This window comes from Fukomys damarensis, unplaced genomic scaffold (assembly GCF_012274545.1).
Source record: "Fukomys damarensis isolate Sample0158 unplaced genomic scaffold, DMR_v1.0_HiC HiC_scaffold_30, whole genome shotgun sequence".
NCBI classification, from domain to species: Eukaryota; Metazoa; Chordata; class Mammalia; order Rodentia; family Bathyergidae; genus Fukomys; species Fukomys damarensis.
The window spans coordinates 66,992,052-67,007,214 of record NW_022900942.1 but is presented as its reverse complement, the minus strand read 5'-3'; the positions used below and the strand labels follow the sequence as shown (position 1 = coordinate 67,007,214).

Here is a 15,163-nt window from a genome sequence, read left to right as displayed (position 1 = left end):
TCCTCCCTGCAGCCTGGTACTGGCCGAACCCTAGGGCTGCAGCCAGAGAAGGAGGATGGGACAACCTCACGGTCAGTACAGGGCCAGCATCCCCGCAGGCACACGCAATGTTTACAGGTGGCTGAGCAGATGCATTTATGAGAACCACAGGTGCACTGCGGGTTAAATGAGCTTTTGTGGGCAGACAGGGAGAGGGAAGGCCGGAGAAAGCACTGGTTCTGTAAAGTATGTTTTCCAAACACCAAGGATCACCTGAGAAGAGATTGTCCAGGCACCACCAATGGGCTGTTTGATCAAGTCCACACGTACAGACCCGGCTTCGTCCTCAAGGTCAGACTGAACACCTGCCCTCTAAGCCTTCCTGCACAGGCAATGAGCTGAGGTTATTTTTTCTCCTCCCTCTCCCTCTCTCTCTCTCTCTCTCTCTCTCTCCCTCTCTCCCTTCAGTGCTGTGGATTGAATCCAGGGCCTTTGCACTGAGCTATAGCCACAGCCCTTTTTTATTTTATATTTTGAGGCAGGTTCTCACTAAATTGAGAAGTTTTCAGGCTGTGCTCAAACTTATGCTCCTCCTGTGTCAGCCTCCCAGAGTGCTAAGGAGGGTACTGCCACACCCAGCTGGATTTATGCTTGTCCTGAAGTCCCAGCACACACCTCCCTGTGACATCTCCTGCCTTCTGTCTCCTTGCCTATGAGCCCAAGGTGAAAGTCCCTTTCCTTCCCGTGCCAGAGTCCCCTCTCCCCGAGGACTGGCTCCAGAAGCAGTGACTGGCTGGATCAGCAGAGGAGCTGGAGAATGACAGTGAAATCCAGGAGGGGTCCGCCTCCCTTTCAAACTTCTAATTCCCTGGTGTACCTCTTCCCTCCAGCAGTGAATCCTATTACAGGTCATGAGATAACCTTGTTCCTTTCACTGTTTCTCCCTGGGAAGTTTAGCTTCTTTACACTGAACCGTGGTCCTGGTTTCTGCAGTGTCCCTGGGGTGGACTCTGCACAGGAGCTGAGCACGGCTGTGGGGGGGAGCGGAATGAGCAGCAGGGGCTTTGAGGCCATGGGGTCCTCCGGCCACCAAAGGTTCTGGCCAGATGGGCGAGCGAGCTTGCTGTCAGGGCCTGTAAGCTCGCAGGCACAGGGCGGCAGTGCTGTCCACAGTCTCCCACTGTCCTCAAAAGGTCCGCACTGCAGATGGGGCCACGCTCGCTCTGAAAAGCCTTGACATGCTAAGACTAAGGCGGTGACCCTCGGCTGGGGTATGGCTCTGTGCTAGAGAGCTTGCCCAGCCTGCCTGAGGCCTTGGGTTCAATCCCCAGCACTGCAAAAAAGGAAGAGTAACCCCTTTAGCTATCAAATGAAATCAAAAGTGGAAAATTCCAGTGAAATCTAGTAGGGAAAATCAGGAAGACAGAACATTTATGTCGGTCTGCATCAGTTCTTAGATTGGGGGTTTCCAGCAGCGGCAGATCAGTCCGGGCTCTCCCACGTGGATAATCCCCAGCAGACAGGAGACATGTGCAGGGACTCTGTCCCTTGAGCCACAGCCTCAGACCCCAGCAGTGAGGATGCAGCCTGGCCCGAAGCCCCCCAAGGGCAGGGGGTACAAGTCCCAGAGCCCAAAGGCTGAGGAGCCGGAGATGCAGCTCCCCGCGCTGGGTCCAGGAGGCTCTCAAACCCACCCCACCTGGGGAATCCACTTGCAGTGTGGCTGAAAAAGAACATTCAGATGCGCTAGCAAGAGGCTCAAAGGATTTAGTAGGCAGAAATTTAAAGTACAGTAGACACGCAAAGGTGTGGAGTGCGGCCTGGGGATGGGAGCTGCACGGGCGTCCTCAGGATGGTGATCTGGGCTGTCTCCTCCGGTCTGCCCCGCTGGGCTGAGTCAGAAAGCAAACCATTACTGGGCGTGAGGCCGATGTCCACAGCTCTCTCCTGCTGCGGCGTCCTGGCCGTTCCCAGAGAAGCGCAGGCCCAGCACCTGAGTGACAGCCCGTGGTGTCTTTAACACCTTTAGGAGTTTTTTTTTTAAGCGAGTTCCCTAGAAGGGAAAAGGCTTGAGTAACTTTCGTGTCCTGAAGCTGCAGTTTTCCTTTAAAACACAATTTTAGAACTCTGATTTTCCTCATCTGCTGAGCAGTGGTGGGAGAGAACACGCCCCACTCCAGAAAGCCCGGGGAAGGGTTCTGCCTCCACTCACCCAGGGGTAGGGTCTTCCCCACCTGCTCCCCAGGGCCCTGTCCAGTCGCGGTGACACCCACCCCGGCCCGGCCCGAGGGGCAGAGGTGATGAGCGTTCTGTCCCCGCGCCTGGCAGTGATTCGGGGACTCTGCACTTCAGGCCTTGTTAATCTTCGGCACCAGCACAGGGAGCTCTGTCCTTGCAAAGTAGGCCTCGTGCCACCATCAGGATCCGTGCGAGGACAAGGGTGGTGCAGGGCCAGACTCGGGCCAGAGTGAGGGCCCCACAGAGCCGACCTCAGGGCTGGATCATTCTGGCTCTGTGCCCTTCACACGGGTCTGAAACGTAATGAACTGGTTAAGAAGAAATTCCGAACATTTTAAATAACAAGATAAGAGCCAGGACAGCAACTCTCTGGCTGTCCCAGGAGTCACAGTTGGCACCCAGCTGCCTGTGTGCCTGCAAGGCAAGACGGAGCGGAGCCTGTCACCCGCAGGCTCCCAAGTGGGCAGTGCCACCTCGCTGTCTCCAGGCCTCCCCTGAGCCGTGCAGGAGGGGTCGGGGCCAGGACCCCTGAGTGGCTGAGCACTGCAGATGGATGTGTTACTGGGACCATGGCTCGGGGACAAAGGGAAGAGTGGCTGGGAGGGAGCTGGAGTTCGACCAAGGTCTTACTGCTATAGGTTTCCTCACTTCATGCCCGTTACACTCCCAGGGACAGAGCCAGGAGAGGATTCCGGACGGGGTGGCTTGGGTGGGAAGTTGGTTCTGACTCTTGCCAACTCTGCAAGTAGACCGCTCCAAATTGCTGTTCCCTTCCTCAGTGTCTTCCCGTGGAGAGGAGATTTCCTCCCCGGAGAACTACAAGCACAAAATGCAGCAGGCGTGGAGGACGAGGCCGATGGACGTCGCAGAGTGAGCGCCCCCTCCCTCTGCATCCACGTTCCAATGGAGCGCGCAGTATCCAGCTTTGGGGACTGCTGAATCTTCAGCCTGGGAGGACTTTGGATCAGGGCATCGGGCTATGACCACTTCTGTGCCTTGGTGCAGGCTGCCATTTGTGACTGGACACAGGGGCCGTGGGCCATGGCCTTCCCTTCAGTCCCGGGGCTCTGTAGCTTTTCCGGCCCAGCTACTGCTCACCAGGACTCTGAACCACAGCAAACTGGACCTGCTGGTGAGAAATGGAAAAACGACAGTGTTGCTTATTCTCGTTTGCTCTGGACTTTTGTGACTGCCCAGGGAGGGCTTGACTCACGACTCATCCTAATGACCTTGAGCACTGCTCCTAACACTCAGGAGTGTCCCAGCACACGCTTGCTCACGCAGTGTGTCACACTCTCCCATCCAGCACGAGTAACACCCATAGAGTGACCTCGGCCACTGATGTCATAGGAGCAGCAAGACACACAGCTGTGGGAGAACCAAGGTGCCTCTATGAGCACAGTGGGTCAAAGCAAAAGCTAATACAGAGAGCAAATCAAGAAAAATCATCATGAAGGTCAAATAGCATCTCCCGTTTTCAGGAGACCAGAGTCAGCATTCTTTCGGTCAGGATATAAGCTAACCGTCTGCAGTGTCTCCAGCTGCAGCAAGTCCCTGGTTTCTGTTTCACAGAAATGGGGGCCACTGTATCTTGGTTAATTTCTTGATCCATTATTTGAGAGAATCTCTCGTCAGAAACATATCTTTAAGCATTCCAAAAGATGGGAATCTCGCAGTTACCTAGGTAACCACTGGCAGGTTGGAGAGGTCCAGTTGCAGAATTCTGGCAGCACCGGTTGGGGGGCCTGGTCCCAGGAAACAATGACCACTTGTGACAGAGAGGGTGCTGAGAGCTCAGAGCTGACCACAAGAGGTGGCCAACGTGGCTCCCGACCAGTACTTAGTGAAAGGAACTGTAAGGATACACAGAGCAAGTTGTAAGCGTCCATCCACCGGCGCAGAGCACAAGGAAAATCTAGCAGGACAGTGAGTGTGAGAGGAAGGAGGGAAAGGCAGGGGCTCCTCACATACTGGGCCTTGAGAGTTGGAGTCTGACAAGGAAGCCCAGGATTGTGCTCCACAGGTGTTCACAACTTTTAAAGAAATGTGTTTGACTCTATACAGAATTCCAGAAGTGATTTATCAGATTCATAAAATGTATACTTTTTCAGAACAACTGAGTATCACTCAGGGTAGAGGAGGAAGCAGTTGTATTTCTGCCTAGCAAACAGTGTTCACCATAGTAACTAGGAAGCATATTTGCTTTATAGATGCACCTTGAACATAGGTCATAGAATGCCTTTTTTATCTTATCAAAAGGGCCGGAAGATATACGTGACCTCTACACTGTACACTGAGTTTAACACAGCTGAACCTTGTTCAAAGAGGAAGGGGAAAGTTGCAGTCTTTTCACAGAAAAACTTTTAAATAGATTTGATTTGATTTACAATATAAACCCAGGAATGCTACTTAACTGGTAAGAGCAGAATTTTGCCGATTCATGAAATTTTCCATCTATGCAACCATTCCAATTTTCTGTGTGATTTTTATTTCTCGAGTTTTCCAGGTGTACTCTTAAGTCCCTTAGGATCAACGAGGGAGGGTAACGCTTGGGAGAGGCTGCAAGAAGTTGAGCACCTCATTCCGGCAAAGCCTCACTGCTGTTCCGGAGCCATGGCAGGCACCACCCTAGAAGGTGACATTGTACCTCCCTCTCGATGTGGAAGAAGAACAGGAACTACTTCTCCCAATTTCTGGCATCTCTGTTTAAAAATATCTGCGTTTCGGGATAGAAATCCTCTTCTCAGGGAACATGACTCTGTCACTATTAAATCTTTTCATCGGGAGTGATTTTTAAAGCTAGTATGTGATTACAGACTCTCATTCTTTATTTTTATTCGTACATGTTTATGTTTACCTGCCGTGCTGGGAGTTGATGCACATGCATACCACATCTTAATCCTTGGTACCTGCCTTTTCCCTCCCTTCCCTCACCCCTCCCTCCATCTCTTGGTGGCCTTCCCATTTATAAAAGATCTCCCTATCCCCTAAAATCTATCTTTTATTTTGCTCTTAATTTATTTGTACTTTGGATTTCTCATCTAAGAGAAACCATGGGATATTTAAGCTCGTGTGTCTGATTTACTTGCCTACAAATGACTTAAATTTATCCTTCTTTATGGCAGAGTCCGTTGTGTATAAAAACGACATTTTCTTTCTCTTTTTTTTTGTACCAGGGATTGAACTCATGAGCTTGCACATGTGAGCGACACAGTGCCACTGAGCTAAATCCCTGGCCCATTACTACATTTTCTTCATCCATTCATCTATCGGTGAATATAGAGGCCACCTCCAAGATTTAGCTATTATGAGTTGTGCTGCTAGAAACATGTGAATGTATATTTTGTCTGAGGAAGCAAATAGATAGTTTTGCTCTTCAAAAATGTAAGTTTTTGCGTATCACCTGAGGCTAAAACCTGAACATCAGGTCTTCTAAGGTAGGTATAGTCATAATAAAATTTAATATACAAATGGAAAACAATAAAATATTCCTATTAGCTTTTGCATTATTTTAAAAATTGTACTTCCCAGTGTGATGCTTGCCCTAATGATAATATGCCGTCAAAATCCAGCCATCGTTTTCATAACTGTTTCTCGGTCGTGTCTTCTGTTAAGTGTATGGCTGCAACCTTGGAAAGCTGATGGAGGATAATGGAAAAGGTATGTGGACATGCTCACCAAACCCCTGAGGTGCGGCTGCTCCCCGGGCCCTGTGTCCGGGTTCATTCCACAGCCTGACTCTCCTGTCTCGGCCCGCAGCACTGCTCTCCAGTTTCATAGAGGCGAAAACAGTGGGGTTATTCCTTACCCACATGGAGCTAACCGTAGAAAGAAGGAAAAGAAGAAACACTCTCCACAAAGCCCCCTGCCTTCCACCGGCCGGAGCTGCTGCCGCTGTGAGGCAGAGCTGAACACTGGTCTCTGGGCGATCCCAGCTGGACACAGTCCCCGCGGAGGCAGAGACACCCCGGACACCGCCGGCCAGTGTAATGGGCGGACCGGGTTGGCCCTGCTCGGGTACTGAATGCCAGTTTCGGCTCAGCACCCTTTGTGAGGTATTCGCATTTTGCTGGAGAAGGCTGGGAAGGAATACATCCCAAGGGAGGCCGGGAGACAGTCACAGAGGCATCTGCAGAGAGGCAGCGCAAGCCAGGCGTGGTATCGACCCTCGTGTAGATGGAGATCAGCTGTAACTTACAAATCTGGACACAAATTCTCTCTTTGGTTTTGGCTTAATAGTATAAACATCATTTTTTTCAAACACACAATGAAATTTTATTTTGCATACTTAATATTACACAGAAATGGAAATACCGATACTACGTAAACATTACTCAAACTACACTGATTTTCCTGGATTGACAGCTACATTTTTAAGCAGGCCTTGTAAACACATCCAGTATAAATCCATCTCCAGTGAGCACAGCCTCAAGGCAGGGAGGCTGCCATGTGGGGCCAGCAATAAACACGTGCTTGATATGTAAAACTAGATTTTGACATTGAGTTTACAGTCTTCTATTACAGCTTTAATTTATTATTACTTATTGGAGCATAGTAGTAATAAAAATAGTGAGATCCCTTTCGGTATATCGGTACACTCATATAAAATATTTGGATTATTTTTATCCCTCCACTTTCTCCCCTCATCTCTAAAACCTTCTATTTTTAAAAACTCCTACATAGTGCTTGCTGGTTGAAAGCTATGGCATCAAACGATTTGAACCAAGACATTTCCCCGAGTCTCCAGCCCGCAGGCCTACCCTGCAGATTTTTCCAACACAATCATGTGAGCCAGCTCCTTAAAGCAAATGTATCTATCTGCCTATCCATCAGCCATTCATCACCCTTGAGTTCTGTCTCTTTCTCTGGAGAACCCTAATCCCTGCATCCTCAGTGCTTTCAGAGATGACGTATCGCTTTGCACACTACTGGCCCTGGCCCTCTCCCCCTCCCTCTCTGTCTCCCTCCCCTTGTTCTGGGGATCAAACCCAGGGCTTGAGCCAAGGAAGGCAAGCACTTTACCACGGAGCTAAACTCCTAGCCCCTCTTTGCATTCTGGAGTTTATCTCAGGATTTTAAAAAGCCATGTACATAAAAAAGATGGAGAAAAACATGAGCTTTACCATTTGTGAGGCACTTCCACAGGCATATTATTAAATCTTCATACAACTTTGATTTTTATTGTTAGCATCACAAATTTACAAAGTATCAGAGTCTCAGAATTTAAACGATTTTTTTCAGATTCATAAAGTGCATAACTGAAAAAGCAGGAGATTGCTTAAATATAAACTTCAAATCTTGTTTGTAACCTTTTCTATTGAAAAACTTTAAACATCAGAGTAGAGAGGAATAATTTTTCCCATTATTTAGATTTAACAATTAATATTCAACGTATTTGCTTCACAGACACTATTTTCTTGTTTACTGAAACATTTTACATTGTAGATGTGTCGTTTCCCTCTTACTCAGAATATACCTCTGAAAAAAGATGTTTGCACACACAACTATAGTAAAACAGCACACCAGACCTAAGGTGCAGCGAATCCCTCTCCACTGATGTCCATCCTCCATAAAAACCGCCCCAATTGTGCCCAAACCATCTCTGACACCTGCTTGTTCAAACCAAACTCCAACTAAGGCTCATGTTAGCCAGTTTTCCATTGCTGTAACAAATGCCTGGCATGATCAACTTAAAAGGAGGAAAGGTTGATTTTGGCTCATGGGTTCAGAGGCTTCTGCCCAGTCTACAGTTGGATGACTCCCCTGACTTGTTTTGTTTTTTTTTTGTTGTTGTTTTTTGAGACAGGGTCTTGCTGTATAGTTCAGGATGGTATGGAACTCACTAGGTAATTCAGACTGGTCTCAAACTCGCAGCGATCCTCCTGCATCAGCCTCCCAAGGTGTTGGGTTTCCAGGAGGGCACCACGAGTCCCCGTGGCTCTGGTTTTGTGGCTGTGGTAAGAACAACATGGCAGAGTCTGTGGTGTAGCCAAGGTGTTTATCTCACAGTGGACAGGAAGTGAGGGAGAGAAAGGGGTGGAGCCTCAACAGCCCTTCCAGCCACTCCCCCAAGACCTGACTTCCTTCCTTCCACTAAGCTCCACCTCTTAAGGGGCCCCCACCTCCCAGTAGCCTTCAACACAGACCATCTAAGTGTGGCAAGGTTCATGCCTTACATTCGGTTATTTTGAAAGTTATTAAACTTTCTTTTAATCTCAAACAATATTCCTCATTTCTACTTGTAGTGTTGACATTGATATCACTTTGGAGAATTACGTTTTCCCAAATGCTTTTTAACTTGCCTCTTCTCCGTCCCCTATATTTCTAATAAGCTGGAAATTAGATTTTACAACTTGATTATATTCAAGCTAAACATGTTCTCTCTTTTCTATACCACTCTGACTTCTCAAGAACTCTTACTAATAATAATTACCCGTTTAGCTTTGTCAGTGATTTATTTGGTTTGGAAAGTGCAGAAACCAGAAAACTTGTGAAGCCTTTGGGCATGCTGTGGCAGTCTCTGTGCTTCCACGGAATCCAATCTGGGGGCTTCTCTCTGTGTTATCTATAATGCTGAACAATGCTGACTGTTTTAAAATTACATAGGTCCTCAGGAATTCACATAATAAAGTAGTAAGGCCCCTCTTATGAGAATAGAATCAAACAAAGTACTATTATAATCTGCTGCCAGCAGAAACTTTGATCCCTTCTCTGAATATTCCCTCACCTCCAGTTCCTGACCCCTTTGGGGACTGTCAGCTGCCTGGAGAAAGGAGGACTCTGTGGCCACACCGCACAAACCTTATAAAAGGATTAAATCCTGTTCTGGCTTCACTGTGAGTATTCTCTGTCAGCTAGGTTGACTGCTATTTACAAAAGCATGTACTAAAATGGTAAGATTTCTAGATTTTAAGGATTTGGCTTTCACATCTTTCTCCTTAATTGAAACTCTACAGATATATTCCTTTTTGGGGGAAATGAATTGCAATTTTATTTCTGAAGATGGAGTCAACTGGAGGTGGAAGATGTTCTTTCCATGCTTAACCCAAGAGACGTTTTTGTTGTTGTTATTTCAAAAATCAGGGGAGGAAGATATGCTGTGGGCTAGAGTTTGGGTCTTTAATGTGCCCCAAAGGCTCAGTGCCCGGCATGGAACACCTGGGAGGGGGGAGCTGAGGAAGAAAGGCCTAGCGGAGTTCTTGTCTTCCTCTTTCGGGGTCCCCACCCGGAAATGAGGGCTCTGCCCCACCACAGCCCCAAGTCATGGGGCCCAATGACAACGGACCAAGACTGCAGCCAACGTAAACCTTTCTCCTCACAAGTTGATCTATCTCAGGGAGTTTCTTACAGCACAGCAGAGAAAATTATCATTTGTAGCTCTTAAAAACAGTTGCAAATTCCTTTTAACAAGTACTTGAGAACAATAAACTGGAGGCTGTTTGCTTTCATTCACTTCAATAAATTTACTGCACTCCACTCCTGGAGGTGTGGACCTTGGTGAGGGGCCGGTGGTTTCAACCTGGTCATTCTCTAAGGCCAATCTCATTCACGGAGAAGCTGAAATAAGGCCGATATGGCTGTCAAACCCTGGGTGCACCGAGATCTTTACAGTGGCTGTGTGGGTCTGGTGCCTCAGAGCCAGTGAAGACCTTTCTGGCCTCCTTTCATTTTGTGTTTCACCTGGCTGGAGAAGCAGCGTAAAGTAGAGAAGGTCACATGGAGAGGGGGCCTCAGGCGCCAGAACTCCGCACAGTGGAGGTTAAGTGCTGCCCAGCAAGCTCAGGTGGGCTGGCTGCCAGGAGAAAGCACTCCTGTGCGGACTGGTAGGTTGCTTTCGAGAGAGCAGAGGCCTTCCCAAGCCTGCCTTGCTGAGACCCTAAGGAAGCAGCGTCCGTCAAAGCAAGACTAGCAGTCCCGGAGCTTCCTGGAATTTCTCTGCCTCCCCTGAGCCCTAGCAGAGGCTGAGGGATTTGAACATGGGCCTCCTGGTTGATGTAGGTTGATGCTCCTTTCCTTGTTCTTCCTCCGCCTGCCCCCTTCATTCTTTTTCTTTCTAGTACTGGGGAATGAACCCAAGGTCTTGCACTGTTGTTCTCAGCTGTTTTTCATTTGTTATTTTGAGACAGGGTCTCGCTGAGTTGCTCTGCCTGGGCTCAAACTCTGATCCTCCTGCCTCAGCCTCTCCGAGTGCTTGGATTACAGGCTTTTCTTCTAATACAAAGGTGTTTTGTAGGGAAACAATCATAGGTTCTCACTGCACAAATGTTTGAAACTGTATCTCAAGACGCCGCTGTGTCTAGTTTCTACCTTTCCATAGAGAGGTGATGGTTCTGAGGCAAAGCGGAGGGAAGCGATGGCTCTGCAATGCAGACCGAGGAGAGGAGCCACTGCTCCCCCACTGCCGTGTGAGTCTGGGCCCCACAGTGGGGCCTCCCCACCAGCCACACGGGTGTTACATAGGAACTTACCAGAAGCGCGGGCTCCCAGACCCCGCCCCAGGCCAGCAAAGTCAGAAACTCTGGGCCAGGGAGCAGCAATACTTGCTTTCAGGAGCCTCCTGGAAAGGCTGAGGCAGACTGATGTTTGAGCACCATGGACACAGGCTATGAAGCGTGCACCTCGCCCAGCAGTCAGCTACGATCCTGTGAGCCAGTGCGTGTCAGTTACGTCATTTTCTCAACGCGACCCTCGTGGATAACACGTGACATCCTTAAATAAACACCATTTACTACGGGACAACACAATTTACTATGGAAACGGTTCCCACTAAGGCAGACGAAGAGAAGAGGGGTGGCAGCGGCTGCAGACTGAAGGCCTGTGCCCCCCGCCTCAGGGACACGCGTCCACGGTCTCCATGTGCGCTTCTGGGTTGCCTGACCAGACTGCAGATCAGCACCCATCTGCCTGCTCAATGGACCCTTCAGGTTGTGTGTCTGCATTCGTGAATTAACTGAAGGGGCTCTGCTTACCTTGCCAACCTAGGAGTTCCTAGAGGCAAACCCATCCACAGGTAATGGATTCCATTAAATGAAATCTCTAAATTAGCTGACAGTGGAAATGGTTTGTGCAATACAAGTGGAAGGCAGATAGGTGTAATGGCTCACGCCTACAATCCTAGCACTTGGAGGCTGAGTCAGGAGGATCTCTACAAATTCAAGGCTGGCCTGGGCTACATAGTGAGTTCAAGCCCACCCTGAACTACATAGCAAAACCCTGTCTCAAAAACAAGAATAAAAATGAAAAAAAATCATGCTACAATATATACCTACAATGAAATCCACATATATTAACATAGACAGTAAGCAAATTTAAAATGATGAGAATTATTTAAAACTCAAGATTTATTAGGTTCTTTTTATCTTCAGTATTTCCCAAGCACCTATTTCAAAGTATTGGCACTTACTTTAAAATAAACCACCTACTTTAAAATGTCTGACTGAGTTAGAGACCTGGATTTCAGTCCTGAATCCACACAGACACCGCCCCCCAACCCACCATGGCGAAATACAAGTTTCTATCCATTTAGCCTTCTACTCTGCCATGGTTAAGAGCAGCCAGCCCCTGCCTTTGATCTCACAAAGTCATTCTGTTTCACAAATCGGATAACTTGCAAAGAAGCTTTATCAACAGTAAACTGGAAAAAGTCTTCTTTTACCTATGCCTAGGGACTCTGAACCCAGATGTGCTGTGCGTTCTGCATGTTTTGCATTCAGTGCCCGTGGTAACCACCATGGCTGGTGATGCAGGGACCTCACGGCAGTTTGCTGATGTGGTTGTGACCCCCTGTGCTCTTGGTGACGTTGCGATGTGGGGTGAGGCTGTGGGGTGATGTGCGGTGCCACTGCAGCCTCGGGAGCCCACGAGGACAGCAGCCAATGAATGATTGCAGGGAGCATGCCAGCACCAACTAGGCAGCCACTGGGCCAGGCACCGTGTACCTGCTTCATAAATCAAGTCCCTGATTGTCACGGCAGTGATTCTTCTTTTCTCCAACTTTTATTTCTTATAGATAGATGTTTGCAGCACAAAAATGTTTACTTTTCTCATGTGGAGTTGGTACAAGTACACAACACATATCACCTCGTTTTCCTACCCCTCCCTCCACCTCTTGGTCCTCTTCCCATGTGCAGAATATCTATCTCCCTGTTTCCTATTACCTATCTTTTGTTTGCTCTTTATTTATACTTTGGGTTTCTCATATAAGAGAACCCATGTGATATTTAAGCTTCTGTGTCTGATTTATTTTATTTAGCATTATAGTCCCAAGGAACATCCATTTTCCTACAAATGAGTCAAGTTTCTGTTTCTTTATGGAGAATATTCCACACTGTGTCCATACCACATTTTTGTTATCCTTTCATGTGTTGATGTATAGATCACTTCCAAGATTGAGTTGTTACGAGTTGCACTGCTATAAACAGACAGCCATGGATCGTTATAATGTGGTGTGTTTAACTCTGTGGGGAAAATACCTAAAACAGGATTGGCTGGGTCAAATGGAATTTCTAGATTCAGTTTTTCAAGGAATCTCCATACTGATTTCCATATGGTTTTACCAATTTACAGTCCCACCAACAGCGTACAAGAGTTCCTCCCTGGCCCCAACAAAGCCTCACTAGCATTTGCATTGTGTGATTTCTTGATGACAGCCATTCTTTCTGCAGTGCAATGAAATCTCAGTGCTGTTGTGATTTGCGTTATTGTAATGGCTAGTGATTTTGAACATTTTTTCAAGCATTTATTGACTATGTGTACTTCTTATGAGAAGTATTTATTCATCCCAGTTCCCCATTTTTTTAATTGGGTCTCTTATTTTGTGGGGTTTATTCTTTTGAGTACTTTATATAGGTTAGATATTAGTTTTCTTTCTAAGAAATAGCTGACAAAAATTTCCCCCCTTTGTAAGTTGTCTCTTCACTCTTGACTGTTTCCTTTGCTGTGCAGAAGCTTTTTTCTTTTTTGGTACCAGGGATCGAACTCAGGACCTTGTACTTTTGATGCAAGCGCAGTGCCACTGAGCTAAATCTCCAGCCCTGAAGCTTTTTAATTTTATATGATCCCCTTCGTTGATTCTTAGTGCAATTTCTTGTGCAATCAGGGTTTTGTTCAGAAAATCCTTGCATTCACCAATGTCTTCAAGTCGTTTATCTATTTTGTTCAGCACCTTAAGTGTTTCTGTTTTAACATTTAGGTCTTCAATCCATTTTTATTTTAGTTTAGTGCAGAGTGAGAGATACGGGTCTAGTTTCAATCTTCTGCATGTACACAGCCAGTTTTCCCAGTTACCAGATGCTGACTTCCCTCCAGCGTGTGTTTTTGGCTCCTTTGTCAAAGACCAGATAGCTGAATGTGTCTGGGATTATTTCTGTGTCCTCTATTCTGTTCCATTGATCTACATGTCTGTTTTTGTGCCAGTACCATGCTTTTTAAAAAAGCATCACTCTAGCTTTGTAATGTAACTTAAAGTCCAGGACTGTGATCCTCCTGCATTGTTCTTGTTACCCAAGATTGCTTTTGGTACCCTGGGTCTCTTCTGGTTCCATAAGAATTTTAGGATTATTTCTGTACTTCTGTGAGGAATACTGTTGGTATTTTGTTTGTTTTGTTTGTTTTTTTGGTACTGGGGATTGAACTTGGGAACTTGTGCTTGTGAGGTAGGCAGCAGAACCACTGAGCTAAATCCCCGGCCTTACTGTTGGTGTTTTGATTTGGTGCATTAAATCTGCATAATGGTTTTGGAAGTATGTCTGTTCTGACTACACTAGTTCTACCTATCTAGGAGCAGGGGACATTGTTCCATTTTCTGATGTCCTCTTTAACTCCTTTGTCAGAGTACTGTAGTTTTCCTTATAGAGGTTTTTCACTTGCTTGGCTAGGTTAATTCCTGAGTATGTAACTTTTCTTGATGCTATTGTTTTCCTAATTTTCTCAGGGAGTTCACTATTGTCCTGCTAGTTTTGCACCCTAGTAACAGCCTTATTCCCTTTTTGTAGCTGAGTGGACAGCAGCTCGAGACTGATACTTCAGGTGGGCAGTCGTGACTGGAAACCAGTTCAGATAACTTTGGACAGCCCGGTTTGCTCCTGTAGATCAGCCCAATGTGATCCTCGTCACCTCATATGTGGTAATACCTAGAGCCCCTGACATGGGGCTCGATCTCCCGCAAGGCAATACGATGCAAGCTAAAGAAAGACACAGAAATAAGCCTTAAAGAGCAAGCTGGGTCTTGGCTGGTCCAAGCTTCTCTGAGCAACAAAGACAAAAGGCACCAGAGACATCCAGTGCTTCTTGATTACAAGCACAGGAAGGAGGAGAGCAGCGTATGCCCTGAGACAACTGGCGATAAGAGTGCAAGGCACCCAGCAATAGCAGATACGCAGGCAAGGCTGTAAAAGGGGAGGCACTACTTATCTTGCTAAAGAAAACAAATGGGTACTGGGACTAGGGTCATAATTAACCAGCAACCCATTGGGTCAGTAAGGGAAGACATAATTCAGGGGGAAAAGAATTTAATTGGGGTCAGGCTGACCTCAGCTAGAAGTGAACTCAATAGGGCCCTGCCACTTCACAGACCAAGACTCAGGTCTCCACGGCAGCCATCGGTGGAGGAGCTGTGCTTGCCCAACTCTGCCATCTGATATGCCCATATGAGAGAGTCACATAAGGCTTCATTCGGACTCCTAATATAATACAGCTGAATTATAGGGAAGCAAGAAACTTTGCTAGTACTTGACAGAGATGTCCACTATGGTGACTGTGACCTGATGATATATAAGTCTTGGGTTTCATCCATGTTTCTGGATGGTAACTCTCTTCCCAAAGCAGGTCATAGGAATGCTATTCCCTGGCCATAAAGAAAGCCCTGGATGCAGCTTGCTACTTGTCAGTCCCAAATCAGAAGGGCACTGCTGCAGAGACATGTGTGGGCCATGCTGGACTCCCCCCT

General features: G+C 47.1%; 1 long non-coding RNA gene across 3 annotated transcripts; it reads right to left on the bottom strand.

The window, feature by feature from the left end:
* Window positions 1–1,738: 1,738 nt before the first annotated feature.
* LOC104872390 lies at window positions 1,739–8,216 on the bottom strand. 3 transcript variants are annotated; one of them, XR_783140.1, is made up of 4 exons: window positions 8,061–8,216; window positions 2,848–3,346; window positions 2,253–2,510; window positions 1,739–2,032 (listed from the first exon to the last, which is right to left on the bottom strand). It is a non-coding gene; the product is annotated as an uncharacterized LOC104872390 (long non-coding RNA). The 3 variants fall into 3 exon arrangements; XR_002025858.1 differs by lacking the exon at window positions 1,739–2,032 and having other exon boundaries at window positions 2,197–2,510; XR_002025859.1 differs by lacking the exon at window positions 1,739–2,032 and having other exon boundaries at window positions 2,197–2,510; window positions 2,866–3,346.
* Between the last annotated feature and the right edge of the window lie 6,947 nt (window positions 8,217–15,163).